This window comes from Lepisosteus oculatus, chromosome 14, assembly GCF_040954835.1.
Source record: "Lepisosteus oculatus isolate fLepOcu1 chromosome 14, fLepOcu1.hap2, whole genome shotgun sequence".
Classification (NCBI taxonomy): Eukaryota; Metazoa; Chordata; class Actinopteri; order Semionotiformes; family Lepisosteidae; genus Lepisosteus; species Lepisosteus oculatus.
In genome coordinates, this window is record NC_090709.1 from 26,821,966 (window position 1) to 26,847,324 (window position 25,359).

Sequence of the window (25,359 nt, forward strand, 5' to 3'; positions counted from 1 at the left end):
CTGGGAATCAACCACCGTCGCCCATGTAACTGGATACAAAAATAACAGATTAATTTGTGCCCAGTCTCTTGAAGCTTCGATGCGATTATTTTTCCTTCCTTATTTCTTCATTCCTATGAATTTACTCTGTAGTAGAAGAAACGCGAAAGTGGGAAACTGCAGGCATTCTTCGTGAGTGGTGAATTGTGATCAGTGAGCATTTCCACATCTCTAAGTCTGTTCCATAAAATTTTTCATTGGGGATGTAGCTCAGTGGTAGAGCGCATGCTTCGCATGTATGAGGTCCCGGGTTCAATCCCTGGCATCTCCAGGTGCTTTATGTTATAGTACTCACATCGCAATCTTCTGTTGAATTAGAACTCTTTGCTCGTGTTCAGAGAGAGACAAGTTTACAAAATTAAATGCAGGCACACTCGACGTGCTGCAGAGTTGCGCTGCTGTTTTAAATGTACCTCATTTAGTTCTGTTTAATCTTAAATTATTTGAACTAATAATTTAGTTCAAATTCAGGAAATCCAGAGATTGCTTCACACTTGTCTTGGCTGTTGCAGAAAACACCTGTTGAATCTCACCCCGGATTTCCTGAGAGATTATTCAGCGAGCGAATCCTCCTTCTGAACTCCGCACTAAACTGAAAGCTTCACGAACTCCTCACTGCGTGTCCTGTACTGCTCTCGTGTAAATGTTAAGCACAGCCATAAACACACTTTGAACTTTTTCCGTTTCTTAAGGTAAATGCAAAAGAGGATGACAAGTATTGATCGTATAAAATATCCATGGCACAACTCGAGAAAGTACTGAAGGACTACACATCGACTCTTGATGATTACAAGAGATTCAAGAAACACAACCGTCCGCACCTGGGTTTGGATCCTGAACACTAGAGTTAAAAGAACATAAGTGATGGATATGACCTATAAACTCTCTTAATTGTCTTATAGTTTATGAAATAAAACAATTTCTTATACTTTCTTACTGTTGATAGACGATTTATTGAATTTTAACAAAATCACAATTACAAACGTTTTCTGTTAAACTGTTATTCACATATTCTAACGTAGATAAACGTTAGTGTCTTCCAGTGTGTGAGCCAATTTCTCCAAAAAATATTTGTTAGTCTGTCGGGAGGCTGTGCAAGGTGTTTAGACTCTCTAAGCTTAACATCAAGGCAGAAAAAATGCTGTTTTCCCTACAGAAATGCTCTTTACATTTCAGCACTGTTGCAACTCCCTTTATAAAGGGTGTGCACACGTATACAACCAAGGCATTGAAAGTTTTTTTTAAATTATTGTTCCAAAAAATGTTCCATTTGTTTTCTTAATGTTGTTGATTAAAAGATTTTATTAAATGTGAAAAAAATCTGAATGTGAAAAAAGGTCAAAATGCTATTGAAAAAAATCAGTAATGTGAGGAAAGATGGATTGTGGGAGCCCCTTACCTCCCCATGTCATGCTGTATTTCTCACTCATTCTACTGTGAGTGGTGCCGTCGCTTCTGGATAAAGTCTGTCAGTGGTCATTCCAGACGGGTCAGGTATGACTGCTCTTCGGCACAAGAAGAGATATAACATCAGAGCAGCACCATTTAAGGTGGAACGAAAAACGCGAATAAGAAGCCAACTTTAGCCTCGTAGCAGACCCTGGGAGGCACGCTCAAAATAATCATCTTTCCCAGTACTTAAGAGTCATATTTAGATCGCTTTACTGCAATTTTATTTGATTGATGGGAGATGTGAAGCCATCGACCCTGTACTGCGCTTCACATTGTAATTGAAGCCATTTCTCATGCTTCTCTCAGTGTCGGGGCTGCAATTGCGTGTAAAGGAGGCGACTTGAAAATGTCGCTACAAAAAAGTTAATTTACTTGTCCGACCACCTCCCTCCGTCCCCCTTTGCTGTTAGCACAATTCTTTCAGTTTCTTTTCTTGTATTTTCCTTGATATTTTACTGTTGCTTTTCCCCATGAGGAGATGGATCCACAACCGAAACTGTTTTCACCCTGTTTGTGCAACTTCAGTCTGTATGAGGAGCGCATTTTGCACAGCTCCAGTGGCGCAATCGGTCAGCGCGCGGTACTTATACAGCAGTGCACAGCGGAGTCATGCCGAGGTTGTGAGTTCAAGCCTCACCTGGAGCAGTGTCTTTAGCTACTGAAAGCAACTGTCGAGTTTAGATACTCTTAGGTATCTGATGGAGATAAATTAACATCAAACGAACAAGTAAAGGTAAAGGTTTACTTCGAGTCACAATCAAAGAAGGCTCCACAGCTGAAACATTGTGTTTCCTTCTCTTTTCAGCATGGAATAAACCTATACTTTTTCCTTTGAAGCCCACCCATGCTGACGCAGCTCCCTACTTAAAGTACCATCAGCTGTGTACCTCCAGTTGACCTGTACACAAATATATGAGAGAGGTCTACTGAGACGAGAGGAGCACTGGACTTGATAAAGCTCTTGCATTAGATTATGTTTTTGTTGTTCCCCAGATTTGTTTTTAAATGTTCTTTTTCTTTTTAAGTTGTTGCATTTGGTTGTTTTTTTATAGTTGTTAGACAACTACAGGGATTTACCGAGGTTCCCGGAAGACTTCTCGTTTTGTGTTTGTTGTGTTTTCGGGTTACAACTATTTTTTTTTTCTGTTAATAGGACCCCACGCATTACTATGGGACTAGTTAATTTTAGTTCTTACATTGTACCTGAAATGACCTCAATAACTACTACTCTGTTTCCCTTTTTTTAAAAAAAAGGCAAAACTGATGTTTTGTTTCTCCTTGTTGCTGATTGGTAGCTACAACGGGTGAGTTGAAACAAACTTGGCCTCTGAAATTTTTCAGCAGCTCTGTACTGAACCTGTTCTCAATTGCAACAAACCTAAAATAACAGCTGCTGCCCATTAGATGTTACTGAAGTAGCAGACTAAGCGGAACAATAGATTACATTGGAACTGTCCTGAGTGTAGTGGAATAATATCGTCATTAAGTAATGAACTGATGCACCACTTGTTTGAAAATTATTTTTATATTTAACTAAAATTGCTTTCCAGACACTACAATTATTCACAAGGAATTTTATCAATACATATTTTATTAATAAAAGCGTGATATCTTAATAATAAAGTTTAATGTTATCTTTAACATTAGTACTTTAGTAGCTGTATTATGCTTTTGGGAATTTCCAGGTGTCCTGGTGGAGAGAACTGAAATTAAGGAAATACATAATTAAAGGGGTGTAAGTGGATCTACAGAAGCTCAGGATGCCGTGAGGCGTGCTACATTACTGCACTGTATCGGGGTTCCCGTGCAGCGGATTTTCGCCAACCTCCCTGGAGAAAAAGGTACATATGAACAGACTGTAGCTGCCTTAGACGCTTACTTTACACCGCGGAGAAATGTGGTTTTGGAACGGCATAAATTTAGGCAGAGAACTTAGTCTCAGGACGAATCTGTTGTTGCTTTTTTGACTGCACTAAGAGAACTGGCTAAATCTTGTGACTTTGGAGTATTGGAAACTGACATGTTAAGATATCAACTTGTGGAAAAATGTGCACATAAGAGACTATAAATTGCTGCAGGAGGAAGGGCTGACTTTAGAAAAGCTCTTACAATCGCTAGAATTCATGAAGCAGCTCAAGCAGAATCAAGAATGCTTTCTGACCACAGTGACAAAGTGACACTGAACGGGGCGCTCGCTCAAAGTTTACAAACAAAAGCCGAGCAGCAGGACGCAGTCATGCTAGAGAAATAGAAGAACAACCAAGTTTAAGGACAAGTATCCCTTTTATTGTTGTTGCTGCATCCAGGCGATGTAAACCAGATTCAGAAAAAAATAATTTGAACAACATTATTCCCACATTTACTCGAAGGCGTGGTGGCTGAGTGGTAAGGCGTCGGTCTCGTAAACCGACGAGCGTGGGTTCGAACCCCACCCGTGCCTGTTTCATTTGTCACTGCTTTCCTTTAGTTTCAAAGTCTAAAACTAAAGTCAAAAACTCGCAATGTAGGGGTCTCAATAGTAAGAGGACATAACTGTCGCCAGTGATTAGTATTCTTGCATATCCTGCTTTGTTTTTTAGTCGACAAAGCTTGTCTCTCTTCACACCCATCTTCCAAATGATCGCCTCAGCATTGGGAAGGAACGTGCACTTGGTACAGCCCCCCACTCCATGGTCTGATCACAAACGGATCGGGTGAGCTGTCAGTCCAGGTTGGAAGTAACGTTCGAAAGCACTAAAAATCTGGCTTAGGAACGAAAAGACCGTGTTTTTTTAAACGAGTAAACGATAAAATAATATACTGCCTGCAAGACTTGTCAAGTTCAAGTCCAAGTTTATAGTCATTATACTCATACACAGGTATATGGTATAACGAAATGCTATTTACTGTAGCTAGCTCTCGGACATAAGTAGTACAAAGAAAAAAACACAACAACAATACAATTGTATAACAAAAGACAGACAGAAACAACAGCCAATGTGCAAAAAACAACAACAGGCAGTGTACAAAACAACAAAAAGGTAACAGGTTATGTGCAAAAACATGCATCAAAAGAATGAAATAAAGGGATAGAAATGATGGGGAGTGAGCTTTTGACATGTATGGTAGAGGTAAATGTTCAATGTGTGTTTGGGTTTTTGGTAAGAAAGAAGGCACCGTGAGGTTCAGATCCTAGGTGAGAGGTGAGGAGAGAGTGAGAGAGGCTGGGAGTTTAATAGTTTGATAGTGCGGGGGTAAAAACTGTCTCTGAGTCTGGTGGTCCGGGCCCGAATGCTCCGGTACCGTTTTCCATGTCATGCTAAACGCCACAAATTGTGTTTGTCCAGTCGTATCAATCGTTCTAAAGTTACAGAAAATCGGATGCGACTGGTGCAATGATTGCACACATATCTTTAGAACAGTCGAGCGGTTTAAAACAGCAAATTCACAGCTTTGTGTCTTTTAAGCTTTGTGTTTCGCTCTCCAAATAGAGGCACGGGTTTAAATCCCACTTCTGACAGTCAGGCGTTTTACCCTGTCTTTTTTACCTGCCTTTACACTGTTTCAGTCTTGTTGTGCTCACTGAGAATCACAGTACGAGGAAAACGGAGAAACTGCTTAGCAAAAACATAACGGACAGAAAAAAGCTTCGTAAACACGTGAATGTGATTAGCAGCAGTAAGGTATGCATTCAAATGTTTAAGGCAGATTTCTAAAAGCAGCAGAAGAAAGGTGCAGCCTTTGTGAGAATTCGTGGGTTTTTATGCTGCTTGGACTTCTTTCAAGCCTATGAGGTGACCCCCGTTTTATTTTCATTTTCAAACTTCAGAACCGAATAACGAAAATGTTTCATGTGTGACAGCATTCCGTTGCAAATACCGTTTCCACGATGTATTCAGCGACGGGAATGAAATGTTTTAGTGCTGGCTCAAATGCGAGGAATTTCAGAAAAACCTGGAAAAGCAACGCTTGCAGTAAATGACATATCTAAAGCGTGTAGTCAGCATGAGCAGAACAACGCAATGCTCTGTAAAAACGATCTGAAACCGCAATTACTCTTTTATCTCAGGCAGTTCATTCCGATACGATGTTTCCGCAGACTAAATGAAATGCCGAACTCCAAGCATCTTGTTGCCATTATTGTACTCCTGCTGAAAGAAGAAAGAAAGAAAGGTGTCGTAAATGAACTTTGTCGCCCGTGGGAGATGTCAAGCGCATTGGACATGAAAAGTGCCGGATAAGACCCATTTCTATACGTTTCTCTTAGTGTCGGGGCTCCTATTGAATCCTATTGAATCTAAAGGAGGCAACGTGCTCAGCCAGCCGACTCAGCGCTTACTGAACGCAGGTGTCTCAGAGCGGTGTGTCCAAGTCGCAGTAAAAGAGGGGTATTCTGCCGGCGCCGTGGCTTAGTTGGTTAAAGCGCCTGTCTAGTAAACAGGAGATTCTGGGTTCAAATCCTAGCGGTGCCTTTCTTCCTGTCTTCTCGCACCGTTTATTGTTATAGAGAACATGCTTCTGCATTACCTCAGTCAATATCACCGGGAATGTGAATAGAAATGTAAACATCAATATTTCTGCTCTCTCCTGAGAAACACAAGTATAGAGTCAAAACACAATAAATAATGCTAAAAAATTATTCAGTTAACACCCAGATGTGACAAAACACATTTAAGACTTACATCCCCTTTAAATATGTATTTCCTTAATATCAGTTCTCTTCCCTCCCCAGGACACCTGCAAATTCACTAGAGCATATTAAAAGCTGTGTGTAAGTCTTACATGTGTTCTGTCACATCTGGGTGTTAAATTAATAGATGTGTTGTGTTATTTAATATGATTTGACTCCATGCTTGTGTTTCTCGGGAGACAGCAGAAATATTGGGGATTTGCGGCTACAGAAAATAATGTGAACTTTACAGGCAAAAGTAAGGTTAAGTTAAAGAAACAAAAACGTATTGTCACCTTTTTCAACGTGATTTTTTAAGACATTTGTTCGGAATAGTATATCTTCTCGTGTCTGTGGCTGTTATCCTACAATAACGGTGGTGAAATAGCAGGAATGTGCGGAAAGAATCGGAGATTGAACAGAAGACTCATCCAGTCGATAGTAAGGTTGTGTAGGACCGCACACCCTACGATGTCAGTGTTGAGTAGTGAGGTTTAAAAGCTTCTTCACGAACCAGGAAGGAGTACAAACCTAAAGTCTTCTGATCCGTAATCAGACACGTTATCCATTGCGCCATTGGCGTTTGTATTGCATTCAAAGCCGCTACTATTCATGTGTCTTGTATGTGTGTCTAGTTACTACGTCTTTCATTATGCCTGGTTTAAAATAATGTATCTTTAAAACAGACAAAGGGTTTATGAGTCTCCCTGAAATTCACACACGAAGAATAAAAAATATCGCGTTTAAAAAGAATACAGAGATGCCGGCGATAGAAAACGGAGCGTCTTAAGTGCGCGCTATCACTGAACTAAACTCCCGATCGATAAGTTTGTCGGCGGCTTTTTAATTGTGTTAGGAAGAGCAAACAGTCCACAGTGTACATTTTAAAGGTCTAAGCAAAACAATCAGACGTGAGGATTAGGATTAGGATCCAGAACAGGAGCCTTTACTTCTTTATATACTGAGCTTTCGGGTGAACGTCAAAGTGAAAGACAAATTCGCAATTTTCACTTTTTGATTAAGGAACAAGAAAACACCATCCTTCGAGCTGGATTCAAACCAGGGACATAAGAAATGCCCACTGTTTTTGTCTATAGTCTTAAGATCTAGCAATTGAGCTATCGAGAGGTCGGAAAGTAAACGCTTTTTCACACGTGTAGCCCAATGTAGTGTAGTGTTCCTCTATTTATATCCCAGTTCGACGTCAAAATACTCACTCCCATAGTCTCGTTCAGAAGAAGAAATGGACCAGGCTTCCACTGTATAAACGTCCAGAGTTCTTATAAAACGTTTGAAGGGACATCAGTGCAGGCTGAAATTGGCCCGTTTTCTAGTGGGATCAGGATCATATAAAACCTTTCTTTTGGATTGAGAAGAGGATCATGGAGACACTCAAAATATCCCTGTCTTTGCTTCTTTCAAGGATGAATGGAGTATTTAGCTGCAAGCATCGGTTTAAATCAAAACTCTCTGCTACTGCAGTTGCTTGTTTGAGAGTTTCTTCAAATCTTTCAACTGAACGTTGATATCAAGAGATATTGACGGTAATATCATAGGGACTTTGGTTTTCTTTTGATCGAAAATTGTATTAAAATACAAGCCTCTTTCACAGTTGTATACAGTAATACTTTCCCTTGCATCCTAAAATTTCTAAATACCACAAAGTTACAACATATGGAATAGCATTTATTTTAAAATGTATTTTAAAATTTGCATTTATTTAGAGCTATATTTAGAGCTTAGTAAAGATAGCATTGCTAATATTGATGGAGTAGAAATGTAAGATGAATTGATAGCTTTTTCTGAACTAAAAAAGTCCTACAACGCCTCCTGTAACAGTAGCGAGAGAACAAAGGTTTGAGGGTGGGTACCCACCTGTATAAGAATAGTATTCTGCCAGTGCTGTGGTAAAGCTGGTTAAAAGACTTGTTTCATAAAGAGGAAATCCTGGATCCGATTTCCAGCGGTACCTTTTTTTTTCCTGTCTTGTTTTACAGAACATGTAATTTGGGACACTCAAAGAGTTCTTGATTTGGTTTAATGCGTTTATTCATTTCCTTTGCAGAACAACTTGTTTTTTTTTTTAATCATACAGCTTGCGAAAGATGAAATGCGAGCGAATTTTTTTGTTCACCAAAAGTATGTAAATGAAAAAAAGCGTAAGGTATAAGCATTTCTGTGGTGCAATCGGTTAGCGTTTTCGGCTATTAATCCCCAGGTGGGTTTTTTGATCCCACCCAGGGACGCACTTCTTCCTATAGTAAACATCATCACCGCAAAAATTTAATTGTTCCGCAAAACCTGAACTATTTTGATATTTGCAGTAGTAAACAATTGAGTACCAGAGTCAACATTACCGGGAATTTCCAATAATTACCGACATTGGCAACTTGCAAACAGTTAGTATTCACCCATAGAATTATATGTTCCAGTGAGTGAGGGAGAATTCACTTATGCTCCCGTTGCATCTTCAGCTAAAGTAATTTAAAAAACATTGCAAAATTGTTCGAGAACTTGTCAAGCAAAAACAACAGATCGCCGGAGTTCTATTTTAATATTTTCGTATATTTACCTTAATTTGAATATAAATGTTAACATAAACGCTGTTCAATATAATGTAATGTTGTTGTACTTTTAAAATATTTTAGCTGAGGGTGAGAGGGGGGATATTACGCCTTGCCGAACATCTAAAATAACTGTAAAAGGGGATGGCATTTTAATAAAACTGGCAATCAAAAGAAAGTTACAATTTGTATGGTATTATACTCAATATCCCTCGATATTGAAGGTCAGATGAGGAATTTGAAGAAATTATCAAAGAAACAACGGCAATAGCAGAGGGTGTTGATTTTGAACCAGTGTTTGCACCTCAATAATCCATCAATCTTCGCTTGACAGGCTTCCTCAAGATATTCGGTGTTCTATACAAAAAATCGACTATTAAGCGCAAATGTGACAAGAGGCAAAGACTGCGGTAGAGGAGGAATAAACTCCACACGATGACTGTATGTATACGTCTGTCTAATATTCGGCCCCTGCAGGGGCATCATATTCGCTGAACTGCCTGCCAGCGTGTGTACGGGCTTATAATTCAAGAATATCAATGGTCAGTCGCTTACAACGGGTGTTTGTGTTTGTATTATTTAGAGAATTGAAAAAACATTTTCTAAACTACAGCTCGAATGAAATTTAAAAAAGTTTATTTGTCTCTTTGCTGTAACAACTGTGCCAAAACTATTCAGATACATCAAAATAGCATCAGAATGTAACTAGATTTTATTGGATTTTAGGAAATGTATTTTTGCGCATTTCTCTATACGATCAGAATACCTTCCTGTTTTCACCGTGTTTATTGTTTCTGCCTATGATCTCGGAAAGAAAGACCCAGTATCTGTTCACCGAAATATTCCAGGAGTTTGATATGGTTTGAGAGGAGTGTATGAAGGTAATGAAGGAGGGAGGACACGCGCATTCCGCACGGGGAGCGCAGAGCAATGAGCCGCGCCTGCAGCTCTCCGAGTCTTTTCTTATACAACCCCCCGGAGTCCGGACACAGCGTCTCCAGCCAGTGTTGAAGGTTTACAGTTCAGAAAACGGCTGTCTCGAGCAGAAACTGATCTTCCTGCTTTAGTTAAGGTTTGGTTATTGTGGGGGTTTAGCGCTTGTATCTCTCTTCTCTTACTAAACACTATCTACTGTAAAGTATATAAATAGAAGCAAAAATGCAGTTAAAATACTTCAGTAAGGCCGAGCAGATAGGAAAGTTTAATAAAAATGTTCTATGATCTATGTTCTAGTTGCCCATATTTTTTAAACTCTCTGTTCGAGCTCTGATTTAATCCTCTCGGCTCCTGCCGCTGTCACCGGGAGAGTGGCTGCATTCCGTAGGGCTACAGGCTGATTTCACAATGCCACATTTAATGAAATACAGGGGAAACCGCAAGGAAAACAATATGTTTTAATACATCTTCTTCTTGACCGTAAATCTTTACTCGATTACAGGCACCCCAAACAGTTCTTAAGGGAGAAATCGAAGCCTATTTGACTTTCTGCTAATCACATTGAAGTGTTCACGAAGCATTTCCCTGCCCATCATGTGCCCGCAAGCCGGTTTCTCCGTTTTCCTCTTTCTGTCGTTGTCAGCGAGCACAAGAAGACAGGAAAAATGCAAGAGAGGGAAAAGCTGTCAGGAGTGGGATTTGAACCCACGCCTCTATGCAGAGACCAGAACACACAAGCAATGGAAAGACAGGAGTTCTTGAGTCTGGCGCCTTAGACCACTCGGCCATCCTGACGAGGTACGTCAGATGGTGTGATAAAAGCACCAGTAGTTCACAAAACTGAGAAATGCTTTGCTGGAGAAGCGCCACGTTGCCTAATGTTGCCTAAACGGATCGCGGAAATCAAATATTCGGATCGATTTAGAGTGTGCTTTACAGCCTTTGTGTAATATTTTAAATTGTTTTAAAAAAGTGTGTACTGTGTACTACGTTTAGGACTAGTTAGTGTGGTAGAATATGGAGATCATCTCCAGCTCTGAGCTCAACTGCAACAACAAGTCGTGCTGAACAAAGTCAGAGTTCAGCTGAACCTTTGCTCAGTGTGGTGCTCAGGACTCAGGAGTATTGTTGTGGTTCTAATTAGCACGAACTGCAGGGGCTCTGAATCAGAACATTTCAATTTATCTGTTCAGTAAGTTAAAATGCAGGACATGTTAAAATCAGATTATCACTGTGTCTCTGTCCCGTTTGTATATAACCGAATGTTTAAAAGATACCAGTAAGGACACACAACTACTAATGCGGTACTTATTGGAAATAGTCCCAAAACAAGTACGTCCGGCAGCTGGTAGACCCCTGTAATAATTTTGCAGTGACACTTTGAAGATTTACGCTCTATTTAAATATTAATTTACTAAATTTCAGTTCTCTTTTCTCACACTCCCTGGCATAACTGAACTCTCACTCTCGCATACTAAAGGCTTTACATTCATAAGCTGTGATACAGATTCTAATAAAGACAGAATGAAACTGTTTGTTTTGTGTCTCATGGTGATCCTCTTCTCGATCCAAATGAAATGTTTAATATGATCCCTCGAGAAAGAAAAGGAGTCAATTTCCGCCTGGAATGATTGATGCTCCATCAAACATTTTGTAATATCTCCGGAAGTTTATACAGTAGAATCCTGGTTTGTGGCTTAAATTCAAGGTAAACAAGACTAAGGAAACGAGTTGGAAACGATGTCGATCTGGGATTTAAATCCTCCGGAACATTTCACTACATTGGACAGTATGTGCCAGAGAGCATCTCCTGACATCTGTTGGTAGCTCAGTTGGTAGAGCGGAGGACTGTAGTGGAAACAAGAGGGAATGCTTAGGTTGCTGGTTTGACACCGGTTCGAAGGAAGGTGCCCTTTGTGTATTTCATTCAAACAGTTAAAATAGCTGGTCTTTTTTCACTCAGACTTTGATCACAAGCTCAATAAAAGACGAAGCAGAGGCTCTTGTTCTGAATTCAGCTCACGTCTGATTGTCTTGTTTTGGGCAAGATCTGATCTTTGAATTCAGGGAATACTGTCTGCTTTGTACAGTAATTCAAAAGTAGATACAAATATCACTTTTTTATTGTAGATATAAAGGTGTTTTCTGTTTTCAAAGGATAGGTACTTAATTGGCTTTATGATTTGGTTTTGATTTTGTATCGTTGTATTATTAAGTTTGTGCTTTTTGTGTTTTTAACATATTGTGAACTTATTTTTGAAACAAATGCTTACAAAAGCAGACATGGCACACATCTGTTTATACCAGCGGTGAATTGTATATTTTTATTAAGTAGAAGCTACTGCGCACTTCTGGGAGTATAACAGGTTCGATATAAAGTGGCAAAAATATAAAAGGGGAAAATACCCCAGACTGGGCGTAAAGGCCTCGTTGTGACTGTTGTTTTATTGTTGAATACGGCATACTGTGCACGAAATGTTGCAGAAACACAATCTGATAGTTAAATAATTAGTATGAGGCCCCGGATCCAAATATTAAGTGCTGATTTTTTTAAGTGATATCTTCCCTTCCTCTGGTAGAAGTAACACGATGTGAGCAATTGGTTTTTGTTCTTTTTTTTTCACGTTGCGATCCAAAAAGCTTCAGATGCACAGTCTGACAGCAACCAAACCAGAATGGATTCTGCTGGGAGCCGGACTGAGCTCATTCTTGCTCCCTGTGCTGAAAACAGAATTAGCTCTTCCTCGAACATCGTCTACAGCTGCTGGATGGTGCTCTACGTCCTGCTGCTCCAGCAATTATTTGGACGAAAGACAGATCACTTGCGCGCTTTTAACCTTCTCGCAGCTACAGGCGAGACTGAAGCTGGCGATATAAAGGCACGCGCTGGTACACCTTCTCTAACTTTCACAATCGCGATAAACATTTTTTTAAGACCTTTGAAAAACTAGATATAGATAAAACTAGATAAAAAACATGAGCTTTATCGGTTTTTACATTAATCAATTTTGAATCAAATTTGATCTTTTTACATTGCATTTTACTTTGAAATGTAGCATGCATACCTAATCCACCAACGGACAGAGCAATATTTAACGTTGCCTTCAAGAGCTTCCAACGTGTGATGGATTTGTATGGGTGTCTGTATGATACCACTACAGCACTGGCGCAGGTGCAAAATTCACTTTCACAAGACTTTTTCAGTGTCTTCTCTCTCAAATGGACCGAAGCACAGGAGCCGATATTCGGGAAAACGACAGGTGTTTAAACAGAGGATGTCCCAATGTCTGGGACAATGCATTGTGATTTTGTATAAACGCAAATGGTTTCTCATTTAAAAGCCAACATCATTCTTTGTATCCCTGGCGCTAATACGCTACCATACATGCGAGCTGTTGTGTGAAAGAAAATTCATATGTGCGTAGGAAGGCAGAATAAAATCCAGAACTGTGTTGGTGACATTGATAAACAGGGCTCATGTTCACAACAAAACTTTACTGTATAAAAAGTTAAAATTCGTAAATATATAATTTTTAATTATGCAAGGTGTCTGTTAAACCATTCATGAAGGATTTTTAGACAGAAAAACACACCATTATATGAGAAAATATATTTACTATATCTGCATTTAACTCACTTTTTAACAATTTCAATTTCAAGGCCGATATAAATTGTTGCCCTGCTTTTTTGTCATAAATACACAAGCTTGTTATGTCTTGTGTCAGAAATAAACTGCATGAAATTTGCTAAAGCAACAAAAAGTAAGCGCCACAAAGAAGACAGACATTTGCATTAATAGTGCAATGTTATCTCAAGCCTTTAAAATTACTTTAAATGCAATTTGTTTTTCTCTGTGGCTCTAAGGTTTTGTCATTTACTGTAGTTATTCAGGAGAACATTATGTTAATCGTATAGATGAAACGTTTAATATATTCAGGTGGGTAGCTAAGTCAGCATGCGTATCTGCAAAGGAACAAGTAAAATTGTAGGTTTATTCCATGCTGAAAAGAGAAGAGAGAAAACAAACCTGAAGAAGGTTTCACAGCTGAAACGTTGTGTTTTCTCTCTTCTCTTTTCAGCATGGAATAAACCTATTACTTGTTCCTTTAATATATTGTTCGGTTTGACTCAAAATGCTTTACTACTACAAGAGAGAATTATAGTATGGAGGATGAGACAAATTTATGATTTCTTGGAAGATGTTTTTTCTTTGCATTCGAAATGAATCGAAACTTTAGCGTGACACACAAACCCTTTGTCTTTTTTAAAGATATAATATTTTTAAACAGACATTATAGAAAACGTTTTTTTTTACTAAGCAATTTTGGCCGGGGGCGATGTATTACTAGTAGTGGCGCTGAGGTCACTATGGTGCAGTTGAGCACCGTAAGATTAGGGCCAGTGACGTAATGTATAACGCATCTGACTTCGAAACAGAAGATTGTAGGTTTGACTCCTGCCTGGCTCATGTTGCTTTTTTAACACGGTACTGTCTGAAGATCAGCTCCTGCTCTGAGCTCAATAGCAATGCAAAACTGTGCGTAACAAAGCTGGTGAGCAGCTGAACTTGTGCTCAGTAGTCAGTACGGTGCTGAGGGTTCAGTACTGGCGTTGTTCTAATTAGCACGAACTGCAATGGCTCTGAATCTGACCATTTCTATGGAAGCCCATTTCCGCCAGGGAGTAAAAATAAAAACGCGCTATGGTATCTCAGAATTCCGACTAAGTAACCGAGAATTGCGACTTAAAAACTCAGAACTTTCCGACTTTATATATCACATTTGGGACTTCGAAATAACCCATATTTCATTGTCTGTCCTTTTGTTATTGTAACGGATTCGGGTTCCAGGGCTTGTGCCCTCACCGCTCCCACCCTAGTTCGTGCCTCACTGCATTGGCTCGAACCCAGGCCTTGCCAGCTGAGCTAAAGAAGAGTTTTTTTTTAAAGTAAAAAAGAACATACAATGGAAATATTTAAAAAGTTTCAGCTTTTATAATTGTGAATTCTCCTGGATGTGAAGTGTCTATTTATGTATCTTATTTCATATTGTCTTCGTTTTTGTATTTCTGTTGTTTAAATAAAAAAAAAATTAAAAGCCCACCGTCCACTATTCCATCCGTGTACTATGGAAGCCTCACTACAGGAAATGGGATTCCATAAAAATTAGTGTAATTAATTTGATTTTTATCAGGTCACTGTACAAGACAAGTCTTCAGGCTTATAGATCCTATGATCTTGTACGATTCATCAATATAGTGTAACAGAATGGCCAACATACAATTTGTAGTTCAGGTGGGTAGCTGCGTCAGCATGCGTAGGCTGCAAAGGAACAAGTAATAGGTTTATTCCATGCTGAAAAAAGGAAGAAAGAAAATATGTTTTGGAGGAAACGTACCAGTAAACTTTACATTAACAATACCAGCCAACAATACATTATCATTTCACACCGGTTCTACAGGAATCTACAGCAGAGCCCTAAGTTGACTCCCAGAGTCCCACTGAGCCCATAGAATTCCACATCACCCATCACTCCTGCACACAGTCCGCTGAGAGCGCCTGTCCATAAACTACTGGATTGAGAATGGGATCAAATAATTCCCCATTTTCTTAATTCTACATCAAAGGACTGTTAAAGGTCTATTCGAAGGCATCGATTCGTATTCTTAAACCAAATGAACGACTGGAATAAGTTAATATTACTTATAAATAGTCGTGCTACAATACTCCAGTTGAAGGCACGCTTCTAGCTTTGTGGTACTCTGGTGCGTCACAAATTTATGTTTGAATTTCTGTGGATGAACTACTATACAGTAGGTGTACCCTCGCTCACTTTCTTTAGCGACAGTCGTTGCTCTTCATCTGAGTGATGTATTTGCCTGTTTTTCAGTTCACTTCCCTGCAAGGAATATTTACCTCAGAGCTCTCTTTCACAGACTGCAGGCGCTATGTTTGTTAACAGGTGTTATAGTGATGACATCTTTCTGTATGATCAGGACAGGAGCTGCAAGTCCACTGTGTTGTGGCTGCAGTACAATTTTAGCTTATTATTATAATACTTTTTAACAGCGACAGATTCCTAAGATCACGAGGTGTTTATGATATTATTTCAGTATTTAGATGCTACTACATTCGGAACTGTCCCATAGGATTCAGTGTTCCATCAGTTTGGCACTAAACTGCTTAGTCTATTGCAGGAATTGTACTTAGTCCTGTCCTGTAGTGTCCTCTAGAGAGCAGCAGCTGTTTCCTTGGGCTCATTGCAATTGGGAACATTGTGATTACTGAGCAGGGGACTAAAGTCAGCAGACGAGTGAGTTGCAAATCGGTATTAATCTGGCGTACAGAGCTGCATGCTAATCTCTGGATCATCTCCAGTTAATGCGATGCTGTTCTTACCTTGCAATTGACCCAATCTGACTACTGGCACCAACAACCCTGTTATTACAAATAAACTTCTTGTGTACCTACCGTGATACATAAGTTTGGTGGAGAGGTTTGGCAGCCCATATTCAGTCAAAGGTGTGTGTGCAGATCACTGTGATATACAGGCATCAACAAACTGACATACAATATTAAATGTTTAACTGATAAAACCCAAATAAACCAAACCTGTATAAATAAGTGGTGGAAAGGTCTCTGAGCCTTTGGTAAGAACGATGGGTATATAACCCATTGTCCTCAAAATTTGGAAATGAATCCTTGAGCACTGCTGTTGTACCAACGGTCCTCAAAAGTGCTGCCATTACCCCCGTCCCATAAAAGCCTAACATTACCCTTTCTTGCATAAACTGTAGAACTTGCCTTCACATTTCAGTTGCAGTTTAATCTATTATCACCCTACTCCACACTTCATAACCTTCACTCTTCTAATTCTGGTCTCCTGTCCCCCAAGCCAGTCTACACTGTATGGGTGACAGGGCATTCTGCTGTTATGCCCCCAAGCTCTGGAACTCTCTCCCCAAGGATACCAGAGTCACCTTCCCTAAACTCCTTCAAATTCAGACTCAACACCTTCTTCTGTAGAAGAGCCTTTACTGAACTGGTTCCATTCTTTACCCCTCTGCTCCTACTTTCCTTAGTACCACCATCCATGGTCTCCTCTGTCTATTGGAATTGTTTTATCCTGTGTATTCTTATTGTAATTCTGTCAAGTGCTTTGAGAAGCCACCTTTGGAACCATCACATAAAATAGTTTATCCTAAATCCTTGAAGCTTTAATAGGGCAGTGCAGTAGGGCTAAAAATTGACAGTGTTAGTGGGCCAGCAGGATTTGTGCAAATTATAGGTAGTCACAAAGGGAGACTAGGATTCACTTGAAATTCATGACATGGGACACTGAAACAGGGGAGAGGCTTTGTGTAGTAAGCGTTCAGTCTCACTCTACACAGTCTGTATTGCTGGTAGAGGTGGTTGTGAACACCTGTCTTCCCAGTCAAGTACTGGGATCTCCAGTCTCAATCCTAATACTTCCCGTGACTGTCCAATACTGCGAAACCAACACCCATAAGACAAGACCTCCAAGATTCTAACTGTACCATTATTCACTGATGTTTGTGCACCAGTATTGTTCTTCTGCTAAGGAAGGGAAGGCCTACTTTACACCAAGCCCCTGTTGACAATTCCTTCCTTGTGTTTCTTTTAGTCAGTTTGTGCAGCCTAGAATGTGACACCAGATCTCACTCTTACTGGGCACAACAGTAGCAACTCACACTCCATAAGCACTACCCCTCTTGGAAACGGGAGGATTTCCAGTATATTGAACACCTCCGTCTCTCCCACAGTAAAAAAAAAAAAAAGTCACAAAGCCCTGCCCAAGGAATAGTGTGGCCATCTTCCCCCAGTACAATGCTTTATTACTCCAGCCATTTTCAGTCCTCATTGGCAGCAATATGAGAAGCATTCTTGAAAGGGGAACCCCCACAAATACTTCCATTGATTAATGAGTCTCACTTCCCTTGAACTCCTCCACCCCATTCAAACCTATAAACCATAAAGAAACAAGGGCAGGCAGAAGGGTCTTTCACAGCTTTATTGAAATGTTGCCATTACAAGGCGAGTGGAGGCAGGAGAGTCACAAGGGCCAGGCTGGAGCCTTCATTCAGGCACCTGGGGAGGAAGAAGGAGAACAATCCAGCTGAACTGCAGGACACCCACCCCTACAGGAGCTCCTCCTGCCAGACCCTACCTGTCCACTGGCCAACATCTCCAAAGTCCTCTGTTCCCTCCACATCCTCACTGGTGCTCTCAGCATCTTCACTGGAGCTCTGAGGGTCTCCTTCCTCATCCTCAGTCCAGTCAGCTCCCACATCCAGAGGAGCTTCTACTGGTGCCACAGCCACCCGACTACTGGTCACCAGGCTCCTGGTACCTGTGGACAAGTAACACCCAGGAGTGAGGGATCTGCTATACCCAGAGACCCACAGTCTACTCATCTAAACAGTCCCTTTGTCCAGCATGGGATCATTCCTCAGTTGTCCAAGCATGGTTGTCTCTTGGGCAGAGATGCATCCACAAGGGATAGAGAACCAGACCCACCTTCATTCCGACTGCCAGCACACCTGGACTCACAGCAGGCACAGACCTCATGGTCACCATACAGCTCCTCCCACCTGGAGGAGAGGAGGACAGGTGAGGCCTCCACCTAGTATGTCCCAGAGCACCCTCAGCAGGCTCCTTGCAGAAGTACCTCTTAGCCTCCCTGTTGTAGGTGCAGGACTTGGTCCCTGGTGTTGCTTTAGCAGGAGCCACAGCCATGACACAGCCATGACACAGTGCATGTACAGCTCAGTCACTTCATGCTGCAAGAGGGAAGGTCTGTGTTGAAGCAAGAAAGCATGAAGTGTGAATGCGGTGACTAGGTTTTTATACTGGCAGAACCTGCTACCACACACCTGGTCACACTACCGCTCAATCAACACAATCAATTACACACAGAGACTCGGATTGTTCTCAGGGTCTAATTAGAACCTGCTTCCAGTCTGAGGCGGGACTCCGTGAAGCCGCCTGAACACTTTCCCGTGTGTATCTGACCTCAGCGGAGGAGTTCCACGCAATTTCGACAGAATTAAATCACCCACACGTGTAAAATTTGCTCAGATTAATTTATTGTTCAATTCGTTTCTAATTTCCAAGGACAGTGTGTTAAACTCGCTGTCAGACAGAGTACGGAACATGCGACACTCCGTCCACACTTTCCTTTATCGAGGGGGCTGTTCTATCAACATGTACCGCAATGAAAATAATTTAACTATTTTTCATGTGTAATTGCATGTCATATTAAAATGTGTAATACAAGCATTTCTTTGTTTTCCAGTAAAGAAATACTGATCAGCTTTTGACATGATCTGATAATAATTTGTCTGATTTTCCAGAGATTGCTTTTGCTTCGCAGCACTGAGAACCTACGGAAGCCCGTTTCCGCCAGGGAGTAAAAAAAAAACGCACTATGGTATCTCAGAATTGTGACTTAGAATCATAGAATTGCGACCTGAAAACTCAGAATTTTAACTTTATCTCTCACATTTGCGACTTCGAAATAGCCCATATTTCATTGTCTGTCCTTTTGTTATTGTAACGGATTCGGGTTCTAGGGCTTGTGCCCTTGCCGCTCCCACCCTACTTCGTGCCTCACTGTATTGGCTCGAACCCAGGTCTTGCTAGATAGAACCCGAATCGTTACAATAACAAAAGGACAGACAATGAAATATGGGCTAATGTGAGAGATAAAGTCATAATTCTGAGTTTTTAGGTAGCAATTCTGAGTTACTTAGTCGGAATTCTGCGATACATTACTATGTAGGACACGTTAATGTAGAATCATTACTATGTCTGTCTCTTGTTTGTATGTAAATGAATGTCTTTGACAGCTTAATGTTAGTTTTTAATTTAGTTTTACGATGTAGGTCATGCGTTAACATATGCACGAGCATACGAAATGTCTCCCTCCTGATTCAGCTCATGCTCCATAGGAGTGAAGCGATTCCTCCTGCTTCTTGTACAATCATATCAGAACAGAAGCCCGTGTCGCTCAGCTCTGATTCAAGACCGACTCGCATCTTCAGCCCCTTTTTTATTCGTGATCCTAATTTTCTTTAGTTACGATCAATATTGAACTTTTTCTAAATAAAACGACAATAATCAAACATGCAGGCAGACTTTTAAAAAGTATTAGGAGCTGACAGGGTGCCCCTTTGGAATAGTTGTCAGAAAATGAATTATTAAAAGATTGATACACAAATCGCTAAATAAGAAAACGTAAAAACCCTAGCTGTAAGCAATTGGCCATTCATATTCCTGAATTTTAAATCCCTGTGTTTTTCTGTATCCGAATGCCTGGTGCAGCTAATTTGAAAGCAGAGTCTACCATTTACTGTATTGCAGAAGCGTATTGTTGCCACCAAGGAAAAAAAATCCTGAGTTTACAGGAGTAAAAGAGGAAACAAATGCAAACACCGTTTAGAAAAAAACACACACGTCTCAGGCCTTAACCATGACAAGGATGGGATTTGAACCTAGACGAGCAGAGCACAATGAATTAGCAATCCAAAAAGTGACTCCTGTTTAATTTTCTTTTCGCTTGCTCGATTTGTAGTACGCTCCTAAATCTTTACAACCGATAAACAAAACGGCTTCATGTGCCACAGCATTCTGCTGCAGGCACGGTTTGCACCGTGTATTAGGCGAACCCGAATTAAATATTTCAAATATGTGAAGAATTTCATGAAACCTGAAAAAAGATCACAGCCAATGTCAGCAATTCAGAGCCTGTAGGCAGCTTCAACAGAACAAAACGATCTGAAGCGTCAATAATTTCATAGAGTGTATTGTGACACTCTAACCACGTTGTTGCTACTTCTGCTACTTCTGCTGCCGTTGCTTTAAACTCTACTCAGCGGGCAAATAAAGTTGTGCAAAGAATAGAGTACTTTGAGCCGTCCAAATTCCATTATGTGAATTTAAGCTTTTTTTTTATTAATAACAGCATTAGTAAAACAATGCGTGCTCAGAAACCTTACTTATTAGCTTATGAAGCAATAGTGTTTCGACAATTTGCGGTCTTCAAAAAGTAAACGCTGAAGTTTTTATACTTTCTTGTGAGCAGATCACCTTTGATTTAGAAAAGGAAAACTTACTCCCCTGTTGCTTTCATTGCAATATCTGAATCGAGACCCAAGCGCTAAGAAAGCTGAAAAACGCAGAAGTCATAAACCCGATTTTAATTTAGATACACATTTTCTAACGCAGCCTTCATTACAAGACATTCTATTTCTCGAAAGCGTGTTATGTAAAAAAGAGAAAAACGAAAATATATGGATGACAATATTTAAAAGCTGAAGATTTTACTTTTGAGAAATTGTCATTTTATGTATCTAGACGCTTTTCAAGCGCTGCTTTTAGAACTTTGCTGTGCTTCCTGAATCATTTTCAGCGTTATAAACTGGGTGTGGAAGTAGCGATCACTTTGTAGAGCAGTTGATAGACTGGAGCTGTTCAGACTACTCTTCTTATTTCTCAAATGCTTCCATCATTTTTCTTTCAGGCTAGGACGCGAGTGTGTAAATGTGTTTGGTTTTCGTTTCACTGATTCTCATTGAAGATTCGTGAATTAACAACGAAAGAATCAGTTGCCTCGGAAAGCAGAAGGTTTGGTTCTCAACGATCTTGAAGACACGCCCATGTAGAGCAGCGTGTGATGTTTCGTACTATAAAAGACCAAGTGCTCAAAGTGACGTCTGCGTTTGCCGTTGAGACTTTTCATCTCCGGCGCACTTTTAGAAAGCAAAGATAGAGCAGTTGTGTTGAATCACACTATGAAAGGTGTCAGCAGAGTGGCGCAGCGGAAGCGTGCTGGGCCCATAACCCAGAGGTCGATGGATCGAAACCATCCTCTGCTATATATTTTTTATGCACGATTGATAAGCACACCATCAGTTTAATGAAGTGCATTAAAACTGATTTTTCTCTCGTGTGTATGCAAGCTTCTCACTTACGGTACTCTTTCATCTTTACCAATAGCAGATGCCCAAATGTATCTTTGGTTGTTCTGCGATCCTTGATAGTTTCCTCAAATCCTTCAAATGAACATCCATATCAAACCAATTGTGTTTATATATATTACAATATAGCATATAACATATATAGCACATTTGTATAATGCTCATTTAATAATAATTGTCAAAGATTGTCAAGTTCTCCAACAAAAGAACAAATGATCAACAAATGATGATTAATCTCTTCTTGAATATAATCTCAAAAAAGAACCATTAAGATTTACTAAGATCAAAGCTTAATCAGTGTATTAAGTTTAGCTTGCATCATAGTAATTGAGCAATAAAGTCTGTCCTAATTAAAGAGTACCCAAAGTTTGAAAGTACAACATAGAATAAGAGTACCTTTAATTGCTCTAAAAAGATTTGTGTCTCCCAGGCACCTCTTTTGTCTTTGATCTTTCTGGTTTGTGCCAGCGAAGTTGAATTCCATCATCAGTTAATTTGTCTTAAGTCTGAAAACCAAATTATGACTGAGCTTAGACATTTCTCTAGCGAGTTTTCACTCAACGTTTATTTACTCAAATATTTAGTATCAAATGTACCACTGTAATTCTTATATTTTAAAAGACAATTTAGCAGTTTTACACCTTGCAAATTCAGTGGTTAACAAAGTATCTTTAAGCTAAATTCTGTGGATATTTTAACTTGATCAAAGTAAAAATGTAATGTAAAAACATTAAAAAAATCTATAAGCAATACCTTAACAACACTGTGAACACACTTTCTTTGAAATCACTGTTGCCTACTCTCCAAAGTTGGTTTATCTGGAAATAATATTATATTATAAATAATATTAGAAGCTATTTTTACTACTGGATCTTCACTAATCAACTAATCAGACATACCCATTACACATTTTCACATTTTAACTCCACTTTTCTGCAGTATTTGCTAAGTCCTAGAATACAAAGTGGCCATATTTCAAAGTTCAAAAGTTGTAGTAATTTCTTAGAACATGAAGCTTTTTATAAAACACTTTATTTTGGCATTTAAAATTTAGCAAGATTATACATTATAAACTAAAAATAAGAATGTATGCCAGAGATGGATCCTATTAATCAGATGTAAGCTGTCATATAATGACCTATCTGTAACCTATAATACTAGTAGTGAATATTTTCTACACCACAGAGAGAATATAATATCATACCAGTAGGTTTTGATTGTCCATGTTGTCAAGGTCTCACTTGTGTGTACAGGACTCTTCCATTGTGCTCAGCCTCTTGATGTGGAATCGGGAGTTCACCAGTTCTGTACACTTTCCCACATGCCTCAGTTCATCTCTTTTCTCTATCAGGAGACCCAATCCCCGGAACTCTGAAATCATTCACATTTTGTATCAGCATTTGTAAGGAATTAGGTCAGGATTTTTTTTACACTATTGTTATATTAGCATTACTGTAGTGTTGCTAATGTGCTACATGCAATTTATAATCCTAAAAATGTAAAATTCCCACATTTGTAGTTGATTTTGTGTGATCTTCACCTTCACACTATTTTATATGCCATTTATTGCTTATTAACTTACTATTTTTAATCAAAATAATGTTAAGACCTGTATGTATTCAAATAGTATTATCATTATTTATACTTACACATCAAAAGATGATTGCTGAGAAAAACATGACAGTATTTAACCTAAATGGCAAACAACAAATATCAGCAATGCATTGTAGTATATAACCAGAAAAGATGCTGTGTTAGATATGTTTTCAATTCCAATTATATATGCATTTATTAATGTTGTCAATATTATTACGGTTGCAATTTAACCATGGTGAGAATCCCTGCCTGTCATACAGGAGAGTGGGGTTTGATTCCTGACAGGGAGCTAAGGAGCTTTTTCTATGACCTGTTTACAATTTAAACTGTAGTGTGAGACACCTTTCTTCTAAAGAAATCTATTTTTTAAAAAGGAGATGAATTAGTTATAACAACACAAAACATCAAAGTGAAGTTGCTTTTCAGCAACTCCTTGGCTACATGGGAATTTAGTTTTTTTGACAGCAGGGTCATTTGCAAAATTAAACAAGGAATTGATTCACTCCTGTGGAATACTGTATAAAATGGAAGACAGGTTTGATATGGAAACAACTACACACATTTTAGTTTTTTTTTCCAATTGTACTCCCATCAAAGTGACATAAGAAAAGTCATTGTCAGAAGTGGGATATGAAAACAAGCCACCAGGGGAGATCGATGTAATAACTTCACCAGAAATATATTGAAAACAAATGGGCTGTCACTAAGGAAATTCATAGAGAAATACAGGTCCCACCATAAAACACCATAAGGAGTGCAAAATATGTTAAGTTATTTCTGTACTTCATCAGTGTCGGTAAAAGAGGGACTCAAGGACACAAAGACTCTAGTTTGGGATTCAGGCTGAGAAAGGGAAGTGTGACTTTGGACACAAAACGAAACAAAATGCCATATCCCAGATTGAACCAGGGTCCTTTAGAGCATCAGTCTAAGGCTTTCTCAGCTGGGCTATTTCAACCTCTGTGTATGATCCAACCTCTGCTGTCTGCAGTAGCCTCCCAAAGTTCCAGCATGAGTGCACGAAGACGAGTGGTAGAGTGTTATGTCATTCAGAAGGGGAGTAATCCAGCTCAGCTCTCTGAGGTTTGGTAGATACATCTTCTTCCTGAGTAATGTAGGATCAACTTCTTCAGGCTGGAGGAAGGGCTTGCATTTCGGCAGTAGTAACTGACTGAGTAGTGACTTCTAGGACCTGGTCTTATCAGGTTGCTTTGCCACGTTTGTCAGTTCTGCTGAAAAGACCTGTCTCTAGGAAATTTAGGAAGCAGAAGAATGACTGTCTGAAAGGTGACATGATCTGCTGGCTGTTTGATGTGATGTGATGTAATGAATGACACAGGAAATTCGAATTCTTGCAATAAGACAAAACAAGATCCATAAAACTCTGGCAGGAGTGCAAAATGTGAGAAGATAAAAAGACACCTGTTTCTGCCCAATTTCAAACAGGGGATCTTGCGCATGTGTGATGAACGTGATAATCACAATATTACAGAAATGACAGCAGTATTGAACATGGCGAGACGTAAAAGATTGTTAATTCCCTTCAAATACTCACAGTGTGTTTATTCTGCTGTATTAATTTACTGTGCTCATCCGGCAGTAACAAACCTGTTATCTACACACTGTTCCCAGAGCTGGATAGGTGACTCCACATTCTACAGCTCTCTAGCAAAAGAGGAAGTCAGACTATAGAAATGGAGAAAATCTCCTCTTCAGAATGTGGAAATATATTCCTGAGAGAAGTCCTTTCTCGAAGTTCAACACTCTCTGCAAGTCACCCATTCCCACCTTGTGCAGTGTAGTGGTTATCACATTCTCTTAACACACCAAAGGGTTTCAGTTTGAAAGCGGGCGAAAACAAGTGATCACTTTTTGCACATTTGTCACTGCTGACGTTGCTTTATGGGTCTATTTTCTATACTGTGCTGATCAATTGTAAATCAAATGGCAAAAAAGACCCGTTCCCACACCTAAGGTCAAATAGTAGGAATCAAAACTGTTCGAGTGTATGGAAGCACACAGCTTTATTAAGACTTCCAAGCGCAAGATCTTTTTAATCCTAAAAGACCCTATTTATGTTGTATGAGAAACATTAATATTAATACAGAATCTTTTTTCACAAAATAA

At 39.5% G+C, this 25,359-nt stretch overlaps 5 non-coding genes across 5 annotated transcripts; 4 read left to right on the forward strand and 1 right to left on the reverse strand.

The window, feature by feature from the left end:
• The first annotated feature begins 238 nt into the window (after positions 1-238).
• Positions 239-310, forward strand: trnaa-cgc (transfer RNA alanine (anticodon CGC)). The gene has a single exon. It is a non-coding gene; the product is annotated as a tRNA-Ala (tRNA).
• Positions 311-2,042: 1,732 nt separating this feature from the next.
• On the forward strand, positions 2,043-2,136 carry trnai-uau (transfer RNA isoleucine (anticodon UAU)). Its single transcript has 2 exons — positions 2,043-2,080; positions 2,101-2,136. It is a non-coding gene; the product is annotated as a tRNA-Ile (tRNA).
• A 1,723-nt stretch (positions 2,137-3,859) lies between these two features.
• trnat-cgu (transfer RNA threonine (anticodon CGU)) lies at positions 3,860-3,931 on the forward strand. The gene has a single exon. It is a non-coding gene; the product is annotated as a tRNA-Thr (tRNA).
• Positions 3,932-5,868: 1,937 nt separating this feature from the next.
• Positions 5,869-5,942, forward strand: trnat-agu (transfer RNA threonine (anticodon AGU)). Its single transcript has one exon. It is a non-coding gene; the product is annotated as a tRNA-Thr (tRNA).
• A 4,381-nt stretch (positions 5,943-10,323) lies between these two features.
• trnal-caa (transfer RNA leucine (anticodon CAA)) lies at positions 10,324-10,434 on the reverse strand. Its single transcript has 2 exons — positions 10,397-10,434; positions 10,324-10,369 (listed from the first exon to the last, which is right to left on the reverse strand). It is a non-coding gene; the product is annotated as a tRNA-Leu (tRNA).
• Between the last annotated feature and the right edge of the window lie 14,925 nt (positions 10,435-25,359).